Here is an 18,774-nt window from a genome sequence, read left to right as displayed (position 1 = left end):
ACTTTACTCAGGATCTCTCCGGAGGATTCCAGCTGATCTTTCCTTCTCTCCCTTTTTTTTTTCTTTTAGACAGTGAAGAATTCAACCTCAAGAGCAAACGACAGCCCAGGATGATTCTTAACGTGAAGGGTGCTGATTGAAAACTTAAATTGCCCTCTAAATAACGGCTGAACTTGCCTCCTTCTGTTCACTTTGTTAAAAGAAAGGGTTTTTAATTAAGGTAAGTGCTGCGTTATCTGGTTGACTGCTTCTCTGTATTTCTGCATTGAAAGTTCTAAATGAGTAACTGACATTCTGCAGTGCAGCAGCTCTGTCCGTTTGTTGTATAAGGAGAGAGCGAGAGCTGGAGGAATAGAGAAACTGAGTTTAGGAAGAAGTATTCCAGAACAGAACTATTGTCTCAAGAGAATGTCTGTTTCATTGTTTTTAACCTGTAAAAGGGCAAACTCTTCTTAGAGAAGAGAAACATTTCCTGATCTGAAATCTTCAGCATCCCACTGAACTGTTTGGATTGTCTACAGAGATCTATATAGATATATGAATGTAGCATGCAAAAGATATATATCACTGTTTTTTAAATTATTATTATTATAAAGCATAGTTAGATTAATAAAGAATATTATACTCAGAGCCTTACCACAAAAGCAAGTAGTGATTATTAAAGTTGATATGGGAGTATTTATTCAGTATTTCACATTAGAAATAATGTATGTACATGTGTGTGTGTGTATGTATACATATATACACACTCATACACAAATCATGAATCTTAAATGAACATATATACACACACAGGGATATATATGAGGATGCTTAAACATAAAGCCTGGCATTTAATGGTTGCCTCTTGCAAGATTAACAGCTGAATTTCAGTGGGGGTGTGAGGGAAAGAATTGCTTGTGATGTGTTAGGGAAATGAAATCTGTAGCTGTCAGCAGTAATAAAGTGTGACATGAATAGTCATTTTGATTAAAAGGTCAGGAACTGGTAGTACAAAGGGAGAACAGTAGCACGTTAAGAGAGAGAACTAAACTGACGGATGAGGTATTTATTGGGGAAGGATATAAAGTAGATGAAAGCAGCATGGCTTAAAAGATTAGCAACCTTTTAAATAAAAGTCTTCAGATGCTGCCATCTAAAACTACTCTTGGTTAACTATCCTAAGCATGGCAAGAGTGTCAGATTTCCAAATGGATTCAGTCTAGTTTTCTTGACCTAAATCACTCTACAAGTTAACAAAAACATAAGTAAAGACTTAAGAAGTTTGTGAAAACAGAAGGGAGTACACTGTTGTGTCTTTTCTGTCTTCACTTTTGGTTTCTTTAACATAAAAACTTTCACAAAGTGTGTTCAAAGATTGGTCTGAAATATAATGAAAGAAATCAGAATCATAATATAATACTGCACTGTACTGTTATGGATGCTTTTGCAAGGTTAATTAAAAAGTATTAACTGGGACAACAGTTCACAGCATTTGTATATGGCACATATTTTATCACTTATGGTGTTTCTTTATAAGTGTCATGAAGAGAATGCCAGTATATTATGATATTTGTGCTGTAGGGAGAAAAGGGTATGGTAGATAAAGCAAAATCAATTACAGGTTTTTTTGGGAAAAGAAAAGAAAAAAGAAAGCAAAGCTTCTGATTTTGTAGCTGAGATGGGATTTAAATTAGAGACTTCACAGTTCAAAACTTACTTAACTCATATGCCATACCAAATATTTATACTCTGCACAATTCACAACGCTTATAACTGCTACACAGGTAGTACGTAGAACTTGAACTAGGTAAATTTTAGAGATTGCCTTAAAAAAAAAGATGGAAGTAGCTTGCCTGAATTCTTATTATCTCTTAAATGTATGGTTTAGGATCATCATCATCATCATCATCATCATCATCTCCCTCTCCCTCTCTCTCCTCTCCCTCTCCCTCCCTCTCATCCTGGAATAAAAGGGTTATACTACCTTTATAAATTACTACATGGATACTCTGCCAATTTTCATTATTCAAATCTTCTAAGGTATGGAAACATTCTTGTAAATTTCATAAGAATTAAACATCTGTCTCAAGTGAGAAAATAATGTAGCCCAGCTATGTCAACTTGGATTGGCAGTAGTCTGACAACTTCTTGAACTGAAGTCTTTCCCATCACCTGCTACCTCCTCTTTTAAGGTAGATTTTCCAAGGCTTTGACCTTGAGCCTTGTGCATGCAAGACATGTACCCAGTACTTGAGTGACCATTTCTCTTCTAACAATTCCTTTTGTAGTGGAATGGAATTTACTGGAGGAAAATTGTGTTACATGGGTTGGATCTTGACTTGTGTATCTTTAGATTCATTTGTATCATTTCTGTCCACTGGATAATATTACTCTCAATACTTGATTGATATTATATTGATTTGGGGAGGAGGTTAATTTTTTTCCTTTTTGTTTTAAATGTACTTTCACTAGTATATAATGAAAAAAATTACATGTTCATGATACAGTGAGTTTTTACTTTATGGCTCCTATCATACAGTGTGTGTCTGTATGTGTGTGTATACATATACACATATACATACATGCATGCATGCATATATACAAACATATACACATTATACTGTATATACAGTATGTTTATGTGTGTGTGTATATGTGCGCGCACACACGCACACATACACTTACACTGTATTTTCCACCAAATAGCATGGATTCCAGCATACATTTTATTTTCCTATATGTAGTATCAATTGAGTAAATTGATCTGAACTTAGATATATACTGATAAAAAGTGCAAATAATAAATAGTGCACATGAAATTAGCAATGAATCCATAGGATTTTGTTATTGTTATTAGCTTAGTATATTTCACTATTTGAAGCATTTCCTATTATTTAAATAGTCCTTAAAAGGCTGCATTGATTAATATTATACTCATGATTAGAGGGTCAGTAGAAGAAAAGTATTGTATATTACAAACATTCAAGGTTGCTGCATAACATCTTCTACCAGTATTTAATTTGTGCCATAACACTAAGAACCAAAGTCATGCTGGGTAGATATTATTTTCAGTATTGCTATTATGCATATATGTTGTAGGTTCCCTAGAAGCAATATCTCTAAATGGTCAATATAGGAAGTACAACACTATATTTAGCAATGTAAAGACTAATTAAGTCTTCAATCTAAAATAAGGGCTCTTTGTTCCTGTGTAATATGTTTCCTGATATTAGTACTCAAATTGTATGATTCATCAAAGTGCCTATTGTAACTTTCAGAGGTTCTTTAATACCAACTCAGTAATCCATTCAGAACTATCCTAAAGGTAAAATACCTAGCCCAAACAAGTGAAATGTAATATCTGTCTGTCTGTCTGTCTGTCTGTCTGTCTGTCTGTCTGTCTGTCTATCTATCATCTATCTATCTATCTATCTATCTATCTATCTATCTATCTATCTATCATCTATCTATCTATCTATCTATCTATCATCTATCTATCTCTATCTCTATCTCTATCTCTATCTCTATCTTTATCTCTATGCCTATGCCTGCCTGCCTGTCTGTCTGTCTGTCTGTCTGTCTGTCTGTCTGTCTGTCTGTCTGTCTGTCTGTCTGTCTGTCTGTCTGTCTATCAGTGACGTGCAGTCAGGTGAGGCAGGTGAGGCACAGCCTCAACACTCTCATCATGAAAAAAAAAGTAAAAGGAAAAAGCTGAGCTAGTTGCTGCCTCACCATGGATGACTCTGCTTAACCTCACTGGTGCTCTCCCTCCCCAAGTGTAGTGACTTCCTCCCCAGGCCCCCATTCATTTCTCTCTCTCACACACACAGCTGGAAAAAAACTATATAAAAATCTAGCCCAGCTTCACTGATTACAAGTTTGAAAAGGCAATGTGGCTCCACCTGCAATCAACTCTGCTTAACCTCACTGGTGCTCTCCCTCCCCAAGTGTAGTGACTTCCTCCCCAGGCCCCCATTCATTTCTCTCTCTCACACACACAGCTGGATAAAACTATATAAAAATATATCCCAGCTTCACTGATTACAAGTTTGAAAAGGCAACGTGGCTCCACCTGCAATCAACTCTGCTTAACCTCACTGGTGCTCTCCCTCCCCAAGTGTAGTGACTTCCTCCCCAGGCCCCCATTCATTTCTCTCTCTCACACACACAGCTGGATAAAACTATATAAAAATATATCCCAGCTTCACTGATTACAAGTTTGAAAAGGCAACGTGGCTCCACCTGCAATCAAACTACACTTGGGGAGGGAGAGCACAAGCGAGCACTGAGGAGACCACAGGAGGAGGCAGGAAGCCAGGCAAAGAGCCATGCTGTAGTACACACACTTCCCCCCAGCCTCTTTCTTTTGGAAGGCTCGGCTCGGCTCCCCTCCGGCTTCTCTGCCTCTCCTCTCACCCCAGCCTGCCAGCAGGAGGTGGTGGGTGGGCTTTATTGTGTTCCAGGCATTTCCCACCCAGACAGCAGGCTGCATTTGCAATGGTGGAGGTGTTTGGGAAAGGCAGCAGGGGAATGGGGGAGGGGTTGCTTCCAAGCCACTGGAAAAGATATCCAATCCAACTTTTGTGTGTGGGGGGGTTTGTTTGAGAGTGAGTGAGAGAGGGAAGGGGTAGGAGAGATAGTCCAATCCAACTTCTCTGTGTGTGTGTGTGTGTGTGTGTGTGTTTGTGTTTGAGAGAGGGGGAGGAAGGGAGAGAGGGAGGAAGGAGGGGAAGGAGAAGAAAAAGAAAAAAGAAAGAAGGAGCAAAGGAGAAAAACAAATGCTGTCGCTTTAAATTGGAACTGAGCATGCCTGGCTGTGGAATTCTGGGAGTTGAAGTCCACAAGTCTAAAAATATTTGAAACCCAGCACTGTGTCAGTGCCTCACCAGTCATAAACCTCACCACACATCCCTGCTATCTATCTATCTATCTATCTATCTATCTATCTATCTATCTATCTATCTATCTATCTATCTATCTATCATCTATCTATCTATCTATCTATCTATCTATCTATCTATCTATCTATCGTGTGTGTGTGTGTGTGTGTGTGTGTGTGTGAAATTATTGCTCAAACTTCAGCCCAGTCATGAGACTCAATGGATGGCAAACGGTTCTGAAAATGAAAAAAGAGCTCATCCATAAAGTCATAAGTTGCCTCAAGGAAAGTAAATTAATACTAAGATGATAAGACAAGATAAGATGATAATCAGTGAGATACTGATAACTTTGATCACCCAAAATGTCATTATTTTTATGTTTTGCTCATAAAAAATTCTAATCAGAAGCTCTACCTTTATTTCTTAGCTCCAGAGTATCATACTTCATACAATATTTCATCAAGGAAGCTTTCTGATTTATGTGCCTATGCTGAATCAAGTTTTACTTTACTTTATTGTTATTGTACATATATACAAAGTTTACACATACAACAAAATTCACATAACACCCAGAGACCAGGCCCAACACATAACAGTCCCCAAACACACACACACACACACACATACCCAAAAAATTCCCCACCCCTAAACCACCCCAGCATCCATACAACAGACCAAGTAGTGCTGTCCAATAGCACACTGATGGTGGCCCTTTAGTTCATTGTTGAGTGAAATTATAGTTCTGGAATAAAAGCTATTCTGAAGATGTGTGGTCCTAGTTTTAATTGTTCTGTATCTTCTGCCAGAAGGCAACAGTCTAAAAAGATTGTAAGCAGGATGGAAGAATCTGAGAATGTTATGCAACTTCCTCAAACAGCGAGATGCAAAGATGTCATCCAGGGCTGGTATAAATAATCAAAACTTTTTCTACACAGTCTATACATCTGATCAAAGCATTCAGTTCATAATTAATCCCCCTTCCCCACCAAACCTTGAAGAAACAAGGGGGGGAGACCTTTATTGTTTTTTTGAGAAAATGTTAGCCCAAATAGAGGTACAAGAGTTGTGTCATTTACATATCTGTATTATTTACATACCAATTATATTAAGCTTCTCAGTAATATCCCCTTCATTTTTCACGTTAGTAGGAATAGCAGAATTAAGTGCATAAGAAGCGTCACACTTGAGGTTTCAAAATTAAACAACAAAACGAGAGTGTTTTTATAGGCAGGGAAACAAAGGCCAAACTACACAAACATTAAGTATGTTATTTGGAATCCTATAATATTTTCTCTTTCCTCCACCAGAAACAGGTGCATCTTTTTTCCCCCACGACAATTAAGTGCACAGAACGGAATATCATTAAAACCTCAACACCCAGGGGGAGAGTTTCTCTCACATCATTCCCTGCTATGAGTAGAACAAATGAACAAAAAACTGACCCTTCTTCCAGTATTACTGGATCAAAAATAATTCTCATTGGTGCTGGTGAGAGCTTCTATTGGAGAATAATGATAGGGTGAGAAAGGTGATCCCCCTCCTCTTACAGTTGTGATGCAAGAAATGAGGGTTAAATCTTCTTTCTTGCTTACTGGAGCCTAATGGATTCCTATGCATGTTTATAATTAGTTACTGATGTTGTTAGGCTTTGAGCCAATATCCCGAGCATAAAGAATTCTTTGCCTCATTTAACTAGGCATATACTGTAGAATGCATGCCTGACGGGCTGTCAGGTGTATACTCCTCTGCTGTCTATATAAGGAAGGATGTGACACGGAAAGTTCTAGATTTTCCTTTTGAAGACAAATGCATACGGGATGGTTTATTTTGCATCTACCTGGTCAACAAACTCACCCATTTTCGTTTCTAAGCTATGGTTTAATACTTAGCATATTGTGTTAATATACCAAACTCTGTTTTATTTAATAAATTGTGGTGAAGCAAGTATGGTGTAAAACCTACCACATCACACTTGGGACTCACAAATTAAAAAGTGGATGCATTATATCCCTAGTCTGTTAATTAAATATGAACATGGTAGTACAGTGCAATGTTCATGTGAATTGCTATCGTATGTGGTCTTCAACTGATTTCAAATTTGGATTCTTGAAGAATTCTGATCTTTCATAAATAAATTGCTAGAATATGTGCAATATAATCATAGCAATATCACTTATAAATCAGTATTTCCTAAGCATCCCAATATATCAGCTCTAGTTTAGCTTGATGCTTGTTTCTTTGTATTAGACTGGAGTTAGTACTTTTGCCTCATGGCAACTTATTCTTCCACTCTAACAAATCCTGCCTAACTTTGACTATATATTGTTCTGTGATGTTGTTCAGTAAATGATAGTTTGCAGAAGCAAGATTGTAATTAGGGCAATGCTGTAGCCTTGGCAGGTGGTATTGCCTTTGTAAGATTGCTTTGCAAAGATATTGATGATAACAGAATGTGGCTAAATGGGGCCTAAATAATAGAAAGTTAAAAATCTTGCTTCTTTTGGCGGTATAAGAAACCATTAAAGAAGCCCCACTATGTTCCTGATTTCTAGAAACCATATATTTTCATGAAAAACCCTCAACAAAGATCTAGGCTGTTGACCCTTAAGTCTTTCCAGGATTTTGAAGGCAAAATGCTGCAGGGGAGTTTCAGGTTGTCAATCTAAGAGAGTGAAGAGAAAGAGAGAGAAAGGGAAGAAAGATATTTAAGCCAATCAATTGTCTTACATAAAGTGAATCTACTGTAAGTTACTAATGATGGAAAGAGGCCTGGATTAATTGTTATGCTGAGAAAGCCACAGAATAGGGACCTGATTTCCCCAGAGTTCCACTGCAGTCTAATTGTCAGAGAGAATCACTTATTTTACACTTTGGGTTCTTTTAGAGATCTCAAATTAGAATACCACATCGCAGCATCTAATCATATACTGTGATGTGAGCTTTTAATGTGAAATCTCTAAAAGAATCTACTCCTATTCAGATCTTTCAAAGTCAGGAAATTCATCATGTGACAATTTCTGATAAACCACTCCCAGAGGCAATAGTGCTCAAATGAACTTAGTTTGCAGAAGGAGGACATTCTTCATACATACAACTGCACCCTTTGGTATCCTGATCAGCTGTGTCCCTGATATAGTGCATGCAGACACACACATACACACACACACACACACACACAAAGTGTATATATATATATACACTCCCTTTATTTATTTATCAGCACAAATACAACACAAATGTAACAAAGGCAACATTAAAAATATGGTTTTCTGCCTGGATGGTCTCCTGGAGTGAGCCGAAAGACAGAAAAAGGGAAGCAGTGTGTTCCTTCCCATATTTGGGCATACCAGGGGTTGTGACACAACACACACACACACACACACACACACACACACACACACACACACACACACACATATATATATATATATATATATATATATATATATATATATATATATATGTGTGTGTGTGTGTGTGTGTGTGTGTGTGTGTGTGTGTGTGTGTGTTTTCGTAGATTTTCACGGGTGTAGGTATGCTGGTTTTGTTGTATTCAGGTCTTTTCCCGTGTAAGGTTGCATTTTAACCCCGCATTTTAAGCCCACAGCTTGAAGATGGCAGGTGAGATCCTGCCGAAATGTTGCAAAGACAATCTCAACCTTACACGGGAAAAGACCCGAATACAACAAAACCAGCATATATATATATATACACACACACACACACACACATACCGCGCAATGGAGTGAGTTCCCGTTACTTGACCTAGCAGTTCTAAAGCATGTAAAAATGCAAGTAGAAAAATAGGGACCACCTTGGTGGGAAGGTAACAGTGTTTGGTGCACCTTCAGTGTTTAGTCATGCTGGCCACATGACCACAGAGAATGTCTTTGGACAGCACTGGCTCTTTGGCTAAGAAACGGAAATGAGCACCGCTCCTAGGGTCAGGAATGACTAGCACATATGTAGGTGTGAGGGGAACCTTTGCCTTTACTTTATATCTTCCTTGTGCCAGTATTAGTACCTTATTGTGTGGCCTTTGATATGATTACTTAAGTTAAATTACTTACTATTGGTTAGTTGTATATTCTTATTTTTAACTCGTCTGAAGCCTTAAAACAAATTTGTGTAATGTGCAAAACTCACTGCAAGTGATATATTTTTTAAAAAATCTTTCAGCAGTCTCTTCCCATATAAGCTATATTGTCCCATTAGAGTTTTATCTAGTTCCATGGGTCGCTCTTATTTTTATTAAGTTAAATGAAGCAAATAAAGGAAGACATTTATTTTGTTTAATCTACACCACAGATATCAATGCAAAGCAAAGGAGAATGCAGAAAGCCATGCATTTTGTCTTAAATGTCTATAAACAATCCATCTTGCATGTGTGTTCTGGCTCATTATGTACAACAACACAAAATGTTTTGGGGGGAGTAGATACATTTTGATGCAATACAAGTGGTTGGTGAATAAATGAAATTATGAAAGATAATTTGATGTGGAAGAAATAAAATATAAGTGTTACAAAATTGCATCCACACAGAACATTCCTCACAAAACCATTGAAAATCCAATGTATAGATGAATGGCCAGTGTGTTTCACAAAAGCAAGCAAAGTATCTTATTTCTATTAAACTGCCCTATTATTTAGTTGCTTGTACATTTTTTTTTTTACAAAACTGTGATAGTCAACAAAAATTCAGCCTTTAAAGAATATTGAGCAGCCACTTAATTTTAACCATCTGGCTCACCATTCATGTGAGTAACTATTATTCCTTCCTTGACTAATCTAGTCATGTATAATTACTATACATATTTCTTTGCTCCCACATGTGTGACAGTATTTTATACTTTGACTACTAGTAGTGCTGCTACAAGTTAAATCTTACATGCAAATATAAACGGTATATTTGAATGTATGCTATTTTGGTAAGTCTTTGTGTGTAATGCAGTATTATGTTTATAGTGTAGGAAGATATAGGAGACTATGGTGATTCTTAGTCATTCTGGTCATGGTTTTCCCAAAGCTGCTTTTTCAAAAGGCAACTGGACTTTCTCTGCTTTTTCATTGAAGACATTTCTTTTCTCATCCAGGAAGCTTCTTCAGTTCTGAAATGAAGCTTCAGAGAAGAACTGAAGAAGCTTCTTGGATGAGAAGTGAAATGTCTTCAAGGGGAAAAAAAAGTCCAGTTGCCTTTTGAAAAGCACCTTTGAGACATATGGATTAGTGATCCAGGCTGGGGGGAAATGGCTTTGTGTCTGTGTATGTATACTTGTATGTACTGTATGTCTCCTTCCATTGCTTCAAGGAGCACTTGTAGTCTTTTTATGGATATACATCATCCAGAGAACAGAATTTCCTATGCTGATGGTCAGGGGCCAGTGGGATATAAAGTTAGAGGCTATTAATAGAATAAACAGCCAGTATTTTCATTGCTGGTATCAGAAGTATCCCCTCCCTTTATTTTATCCTATAACTTTCCTGAAGTTATGAGGCTGAGGCCAAAGTAGATGTGGTTAGGAAATTCATGGTTCAGGTGCATATTTTGCATATTTTTCCCCTGTGTTATTTCCTTCCTTATCTACTGGTTTAAAATAATCCAGTCTTTTCCATTAGCCACCCTAGAGACATTTCTTAGAACTGAAATGTCCACTTCCCCTTTGGCTTAATCATGATGCCCAACAGCACTATCTAATCACTTCTGATTGAAAAACCTACAGATGTATTTTTTTTTTACACAACAAAGAATAAGTATTTGATTTTCTTCACTGGCATAGCAAAGATGCCTCCTTTTTAGTGCAGACAACGTGAGCATGTCATATATGTTTGTGATGTATCAGTCCATTAAGAATTAAGCTAAACTATTTGAAAAACAGATATAACTTGGACGGCCAAACATGTAATTTTAATAGGTCAATTTGAAATAATCAAAGTAAAGAGTAAAGAGATTATATTTGGAAGATACAATCTCTTTGGATGAAAGACCCCCACCCTGCTTGTTATTTAACTCATCATTTCAAGTGTCCAGAAATATCTGTAGGCATTATCTTCTGATAATGCATCTCCTCCAACTCCTTTTAAAAAGAACAAATGCTATGTAAAGTTACCTATTTTAATCAACTCCCTTATCTTTGTAAAACTGGATGGCATCTTTGACCTATTTCTAAACATGTAAATTTACATCAGAAAGTTACACACCTGGGTGTCTTGTTTGACTTGTTCTGTTTGTTTTGAAGTTCACCTTTACAGAACACATCTGTTTGCAAATTATGACCTAATTTAGAGAAGATACAAACTTCCCCTGATTTCTAATTTCTCTTGAAGTAATTTGTGGACATTAACATTTCCTGCAGGTCAATGTATGTCATCCAAATAGGCAATTCTTTTCATAAGCCTGTATTCTGTGAAGAAAGCGTAGTTAAATGTAAAAAAATATAATTATATATACATTTTACAAGCTATTACACATATACTCAAATGCTATTAGGAACAAGCAATGTTATGCAGAAAAGGGATTAGCAAATAGTAGTCCAAAGTAATTAAAAGTATGATATAAGAAAAAAAGAAAACCAGTTTATACCAACACAATTATATATAACTTTTTCAGACTTTTCTATTCTTGCATATCATCCTTACTTCTATACACCAGTTGGTGTACTATCTTTTCTTCTTTTAACTTCTAACCTCTTTAAACTTTCTTTTTATGTTACATTCTTCTGAACTTCAGAATACAAATAATATTTCTTAATATCTCCTCTTTTTGAACATTTTATTGATTTTACCTTTGTTTGGTTTTTCTCCATGGAAATATCAATTTAAGGTTTTTGTATTAGCCATTCACCTTTCTATTAAATCCAAACCCTTCTTCTTCCCTTCCCTTGAAGAGTAAGGAAATGCCCTGAGGAAAATATTCAACATATATCCTGTAAAAACAAGGTTAACCTTGGAAGGGATGATGGAGTATGAAATAAATCCAAGAATGCCCTGTATTGATTCCCTTTGGTATAAGGAGAAGGAGGGATATTTGCCAGGTTTTGAAGACTCTATTATTATATTTTGCAACAATAAATTAGAATTTCAGCAATCTTTGTAGAATTTATTTCTTGACTTGGTCTACTTTGAAGAGCTGACCCTTCGCTTCCCTTTCTGTTAGCGGAATACAGGTAGGCAATTTTAAGCAATTATCAGGAAAGGCTCTAACAATGGGGGGGGGGGATCCTTAGGCATTCCCTTTTGCCCATTGGTTATATGGCTGAATGGAATAGTAAAACTAGGAGTAGTGAGGGGATATGTGGACTATCCTATTATACTTTTGGCATTCCTATGTGCAAACCTGTACCAATGTACAACATATTTTTACAAAGTTTGTTCCAAGAATAAATGTGAATCAACTTAAACAACAGCACTCATCTGGTACAAGGAAAAGTTATCAGATATAATGTCAGGGTACCTAGTTAATGAATTTCATGTGATAGAAGAAGGAATCTTTTCTGCTTTTGATACCATGGAAAATGATGCTCTTAGGCCAAAAAAGGCAATTAGGGGCTACTTTACTGTAGCTCAGCATTGAGAGGCATTATATGTATATTGAATTATTGTCTGCATCTTTACTTTTTTCTGATTGTTACATCAAAAAGATCTAAGCCATTCTTTTCCTCCACGTGTTCTGAAACATGGTATGAGATTATATATTTCCTCCTGGCATATTTCTTTTCACTAGAGAATATGATTGAGCTTTTTTCCTCATCATTGTTGAGTCATTCAGTTGCTTCTGATTCTTTGTGCTCTGATGAATGGTGATTCACTAAATCTGTCAGTAACTGTTTGTAACTTCATGCTTGTGAAATTACTGATAGTATCCACCCATCTTTACTTCTGCCTGTCACTTTTTTATTACCTTTTATTTATCCAAGTAGTAGAGGGTTATCCAATATTTAAGCTTTATTATTAGCACTTTGAACGAGTGGTGTGTTTTACTTCATTTACTATTAAACAGTTTGTTTTCTCTTGCTGTCCAAGGTACTTTCAACAATTTTCTCTAGCATCTGACTGTTAAAAGTCATTAACTGCCTTTCATTAAATCTCTCTGAAAACTCTTTCATATTGTAACTGGGAAGACTACGACAATATGTGCCTTTTGCAGCAGTGTGTTGTTTCTACATTTTAATGTTTTTGTTCGATTTATCAAACTTTTTTTTGGAAAACACTACTTCTCTGTTTCACGACTACAGCCATTATTCCTGTAGATTGTTGGAACCATCATTCCTGGAAGTCTATTATTAGCTCCATTACTTCTTTATCTAGTTGCATTGAGTTATTATTATCACATAATATAGAATTAGATTAGGTTTTTCATGTATTTCAGCAAGGGATTCTTTAATTCTTCCTTATTTCCAATCATCAAACCCATTACTGTATATCTGAGTTTGTTAATATTTCTTCCAGCAATTTAAATTCCAACTTCTTCTTTTTTCTGATCCAACATTCCTACATATTTGGCATTTAAAGTTAATATATTGGTTATATTACATGGCACACTCCTTTGTAATTTTTAACCATGTTTAACCATATTAGTTGTTCAATATTTAGTAACAGATGCGTTACCCAAACCCTAACCCTTGTTAAACTTGTTTGAATATACAGTATTTTCAATACTACTTAAAAGTCAAAGTAAACAACATTTTTGTAGCAAAATCCATATGTTACATTTTGGGGAGGTTGAAGCCACCATGTGAAATCATGCATGTCCCCCACCCCCCTTCTAAGCTATTGGCATAAACTGTGTTTCTAGTGTTTTCATTTCATATAATAGGTCATTCTGTCATTAGTCTTCAATAACCATGCTTGGAGGGTACTAGTAGCCTAATTAGATATTTAGATATTACATAGATCTTTCAGACAGTTATTAACCTGTGTATATTTATGTGGATAGAATGCATAAAAATTGAGTTTTCTGTAGAAGGCATACAGGATTTACCTGGAGTTAATTATCTGCTCTGTTGATCTCCATCAGAGGTGTGGAACTGTGGTCTTTTTATGACTTGTGGACTTTAATTCCCAGAATTCCTGAGCCAGTCATAGGTCCCCACCCCTGATCTGTAACCCTGATCTTGACGAGGCTGTGCAAAACTCACAATTGCAAAGACAGACTAATATTTTTTTCTGTATATCTTCCCATACCTTTCAATTCATTCAAAAAGTGGTTTGGCAAATGTTTAGAACAGGAAGTGGTTCGTGGATTACTGGAGTGACTTGAGGAGTGGGAGGGGAAGGAAGAAAAGGGAAAGACTATCAGATTCTCATTTGATGATTTTTTTTAAAGGATAAGCTACCAACAAGACATGCAGATTCCTTTGTTTCTAGAGTGTTCAGTAAGGGCAGTACCCATGCTTATGCTTCTGTATTAAGATGGCCCTGGAGATATTGTTGAATTGCAACTTCATCATCACTCAACTCAGCATTGGTTCCATGTGTCTGCCTGAGATGTATTTTGTTAATAATTATCACCCTCAAGGTTTCTTTTACAACAGCAGGGTAAAGGTTTGTTTAGAAATGGATGGAGCCTGGTAATCCCTTTTATAATCAGGGGTGTTGATACAAGAACGTTAAAAGAGAATGCTTCAAAACAAACAAATTATTTCGCTGGCTAAGGAAGTAAGTAAATAAAAATAAGATGCTAATTACTATATCGAGGAAAGATGTGCAGTTAAAAATAGTGAATTTAGTTTAAATTAAAAATGATTCATAAACATTAGGGAAAATATGTTTAAAATAGCATTGTGTATCTGCTGTTCTATATGAGCCTCTTTGTATGCTTAGATGGCATTCACAGTAACTATTGTTTCTATAAATGACTATCTATCATGTTAAACAAAGAGGAAGACTGGATCAATCACTTCCCTTTTTCTTGTGTCTTTCCACCTACCAGAATTGTACATTCAGAGTAAGGTTTGGCTGTTATCCAGCCATGGCAGACAATTATGCAACACTCTCTGTTCACTATTGGCTAGCCAAGGAAGGAATTCTTGCTATAGTCAGTTTCTATGCATCTATATTTGCTTGCATTGTGATAACATGTTGAATGATGAAAAAATTCCTACAACTCCATACTTTTTCTTCCTGCTTTGAGATAAAACATTACTGAGGTGTAACATGAATCGTGCTTCCCTTATTCGTCTGTTTCATTTTGATGAGACTACATGATGATTATGAAGTGTGTATATGAATTGGAAGTTAATATTCCATTATATCTTCTACTTTATTTCTCCAAACTGAGAACGAAGAAGTGGAATGAGTTTGAATCAGAACTCTTTTTAAGAATTGATAGGAATTGAATCCTATCAATTTTGTTTTAATCAAGGCTTGTTCCAAGATCTAGAATAGTCAGGCAGTGTATATGGTCATAGTCTATAGTTTCTGATGAAAAGTAATATTTTTTAAAAAAATAAAACTAGTTTTAAAAATTCAAAATAAAATATTTTTGGAGAATATATGTGTCTCTGTGTGTGTGTGTGTGTGTGCATACCAGGGGTTGTAACACAAATACACACACACATACACACACACATGTATGTATGTATGTATGTATGTATTTGTGTTACAACCTCTGGTATGCACAAATATGGGAGGGAGCTCATTACTTCCTCTTTCTGTCATTCAGCTCATTACAGAGGACCATCCAGGCAGAAAACCATATTTTTATTTTTAATGTTGCCTTTTTATATTTGTGTTGTATTTGTGCTGATAAATAAATAAAGGGAGACTAGTATAGATCCATTTCAAGCTATTTAGCTCTCATCAGCTAGCCATACCCTTACTGGGATTCGAACCAGGACTGTATTACATATTAGGCAGTTATATTAGCCACTAAGCCACAGGCTCTCCTCCTTATCAGCTGAACCAAGGAAATAGGTATGTATTTGTGTTACAACCCCTGGTATGCCCAAATATGGGACGGAGCTCACTAGTCCCTCTTTCTGTGTTATCAGCATACTGGTAGCATCCAATTCCAAAACTTCAGCAAATCTTTCCCAACTGTTTCATGGAGATATTTCATGGAGCAACATCTCAATGAACGTTGCAAATATATTGCTCCCAAAACACAATCCCATTAGGTGGTTAAGAAAATACTACATTTGGTAGTATCAAACAGCTACTAAGCAATCCAGAAGACCTAGGAGGCCTATCCGCCTACATTTTGTTTCTGATGCAGAATGGGGACCAGACCAACATCCTAAATGAGTCATTAAGTTTGTCCAGAAATTCAGTTTTATCCAGTCATGTTTGGAAACATGAGACCAGCACTTTTTCAATCACCTTGCCCAAGAATTTATTATTTGAACTAGCCTATAATTAGAAATGTATTCCAGAGAGACTTCTCTTTCATAAATGTTTTATAGCTACAAGCTCTTCTTTAGGTATGCAGAACAACTTTCTGTGCTCAAGGAAAAATTGATCACCTTCCTTAACAATGGGTTCAGTCCCAATCTGATTGAGTTAAAGATTGCCCTGATATTGCTTTCAGGAATTAATCCATTTGTAATGGAAATTTGCTATAACCCAGTTGAATTAAGTATCTGTTATGTTATCAATACTGCTATTTTGACCTTTTCAACTGTTGTTCTTTTCCATATACACATTGGTAAAAAATTGTCCAAAATCCACTTAATTAAGTTGTCCTTTCTTCTAATTAATATGTTACCTTTCAGATGATCTGTATTCATCAATGTGAAATGACAGTTGATCATGCTAACAGGAAAATGCTTGCCCTCACACAAATAGCAATAGTAGTCTCATTTCAAAATGTAATATTTTAAATAGTCTGCATAGGTGATCCACAGAGATTAATGCAAATCCACAAACTATGTCTTTTCCTACCTTCAGAGCCCCTCAGGGCAAACATTTTTAAAGGCAGGGAAAACCATAGTGCCAATATAAATGTTTCCAGTATGATCTGGGGATAAATATAATTCAAGGATAATGAAGATAAATGTCTTTTCAGAAATAGGAAAAAAAAATGAATATTTTATTGTTCACCTAGACTGTCTCCTGTCAGAAAACTAATTTGATAAAAATAGTTTCCTTGCAGATGAGGCATCTGTGAAAATATTTTAAAGTTTTGTTTTAAAAAGCCAACCTATTCAGTTTTTTTTCAACAGTCAATATTTTGGATGTTAAAATACATAATACTAAATAAAAATATTCCTTCCTTTAACAAAAAAGTGTTCTAAACTATGTTTTAAAATTATGGTGAAAATAATGCATATAACCAGTACAATATGACTAATATACAGCCTTTTTTGTCTCCTATTTGCTACACACTACAGATGTTCTGTGAAGTGCTCTAGGTTCCCAGAGTAAAGTTTGAGCATATTGTTTCCCATCCCACCCATTTTTACATAAAACATTATATGGTAAATTCTAGATAGGACCAGGAATAATTCCTACCTAAATCTAAACCAAAGTAGTCAACCTGGTGGCCATTTGAACTTCATCACACACAATCATTTCTATAAACCACATTAGTGGTAGCTAATGGGATCTGCAACACAAAATATTTGGCAGATGCTAACTCCTTACCCTTAGATAGAGGATTGGTTTTACTTGAGATTAAGAATAATTCCAGACATCTCATTGGTTGTTAGTGTTCACTAAAAATACTGCAAATGAGTCCAAAATGTCCTAGCCCAGGCATTCATGTTTCTTTATATAGCATTCCCATTTGGGGGCACTTGAACAAGAACATAAAATGTTCTTTTCTTTTTATATTACAGCTATTCTTCTCTTATTAAAAAAATTGAAAGCATCAAATTATCAGAATGGAACATTAATGACTGGTATAAAATGGTTAAATTGTTGCTCTTCTGATAGAAAAAAGCCAGGCAACATTCATGAGTTCTATCAAATCTTAGCCTGTCAAGTCAGAATATGGAAACCATTGGGTTTTAGTTTGAAAAGCATACTAGTCTTAGATGCAGTGGATATCATGCTGCTTCTGCTGTAGTTATGCCGTGTACCATTGTGAAATATATTGTATTGCATTTATGCCTTTCAGTTTTACAAGTTGAGTAGTATAAGAACATGATTACTGATATCAATTTGGTTACTTATGTACAATCATAGAATGAGTTATTTGGCCAAATTTTGGTAGTTAATTGCTTGTTCTGAAAGGGCAGTAACAGAGAGGGGGAAGGGGGAGGGAAGGAGGGAGGGAGAGAGACAATGCCATAGCATGATATATTTGCATTAATGCTTGGCTTGAGCAGATAGAAAGAGTAAGTTGTTAGGAGCACTTTAGATCATCCAGTCAATGCCAATGCTGCAAGAATGCTCAGTGATATACAGAATATGGAATGTTAATAATAGCTTTGAACAATACAAGAAACCATTTCCTTTAAAGCAACTGACAGGCATAGGTGAAATCACATTCGTTGAAGCCAGGTGTGAGACTTGAAAACCAATAGTATTTTGGTTAATTGCTTTTCTGATCGCATATTTACTATACAGATATTTGGCCTTCTTCCAATGAATTTGGAGCACTTTACTAAGGGAATATGTAGTGCAGCAGATTAGATTAAAATAAATTGAGACAGTTTTATTTAGCCAAAGTAAGCCTATTGAACTTTGTATGTAGATGGGCAGGTTTTGAATCCAAGATTTGATCAAAGTCCAAGCCCATGTTTGCTTGTATCCCCACATGCTCCCAAAGATAATCACTCAAAAAAACATAAATTGGTATAAATGGATTCTAGTTTAATTGGATTTCAAAGAGATATATTTGGATTCTAGTTTAATTGGATTTCAGAGAGATGTAATAAAACTTTTCTCCAATTATTTTATCAATCATTGTGGAGAGTTGGAGCTTCTTTTTTTGCTCATTATGAGGGAAAGAACATTTGAAATTACAAGAAA

General features: G+C 35.8%; 1 protein-coding gene across 5 annotated transcripts in view; it reads left to right on the top strand.

The window, feature by feature from the left end:
* Window positions 1–18,774, top strand: part of CDH12 (cadherin 12) — a 790,632-nt gene that overhangs the window by 459,613 nt on the left and 312,245 nt on the right. For all 5 annotated transcript variants that reach the window (XM_081952523.1, XM_081952525.1, XM_081952524.1 and 2 more), the window contains one exon: window positions 70–220. The gene's annotated coding sequence lies outside the window, so the exon portion shown is untranslated. The remainder of the gene's footprint in view (window positions 1–69; window positions 221–18,774) is intronic.

Source organism: Natrix helvetica, assembly GCF_964273705.1.
Source record: "Natrix helvetica genome assembly, chromosome: 4".
NCBI lineage: Eukaryota > Metazoa > Chordata > Lepidosauria > Squamata > Natricidae > Natrix > Natrix helvetica.
Note: the sequence above shows the minus strand (reverse complement) of the source record. Positions and strands in the feature narration are given on the sequence as shown.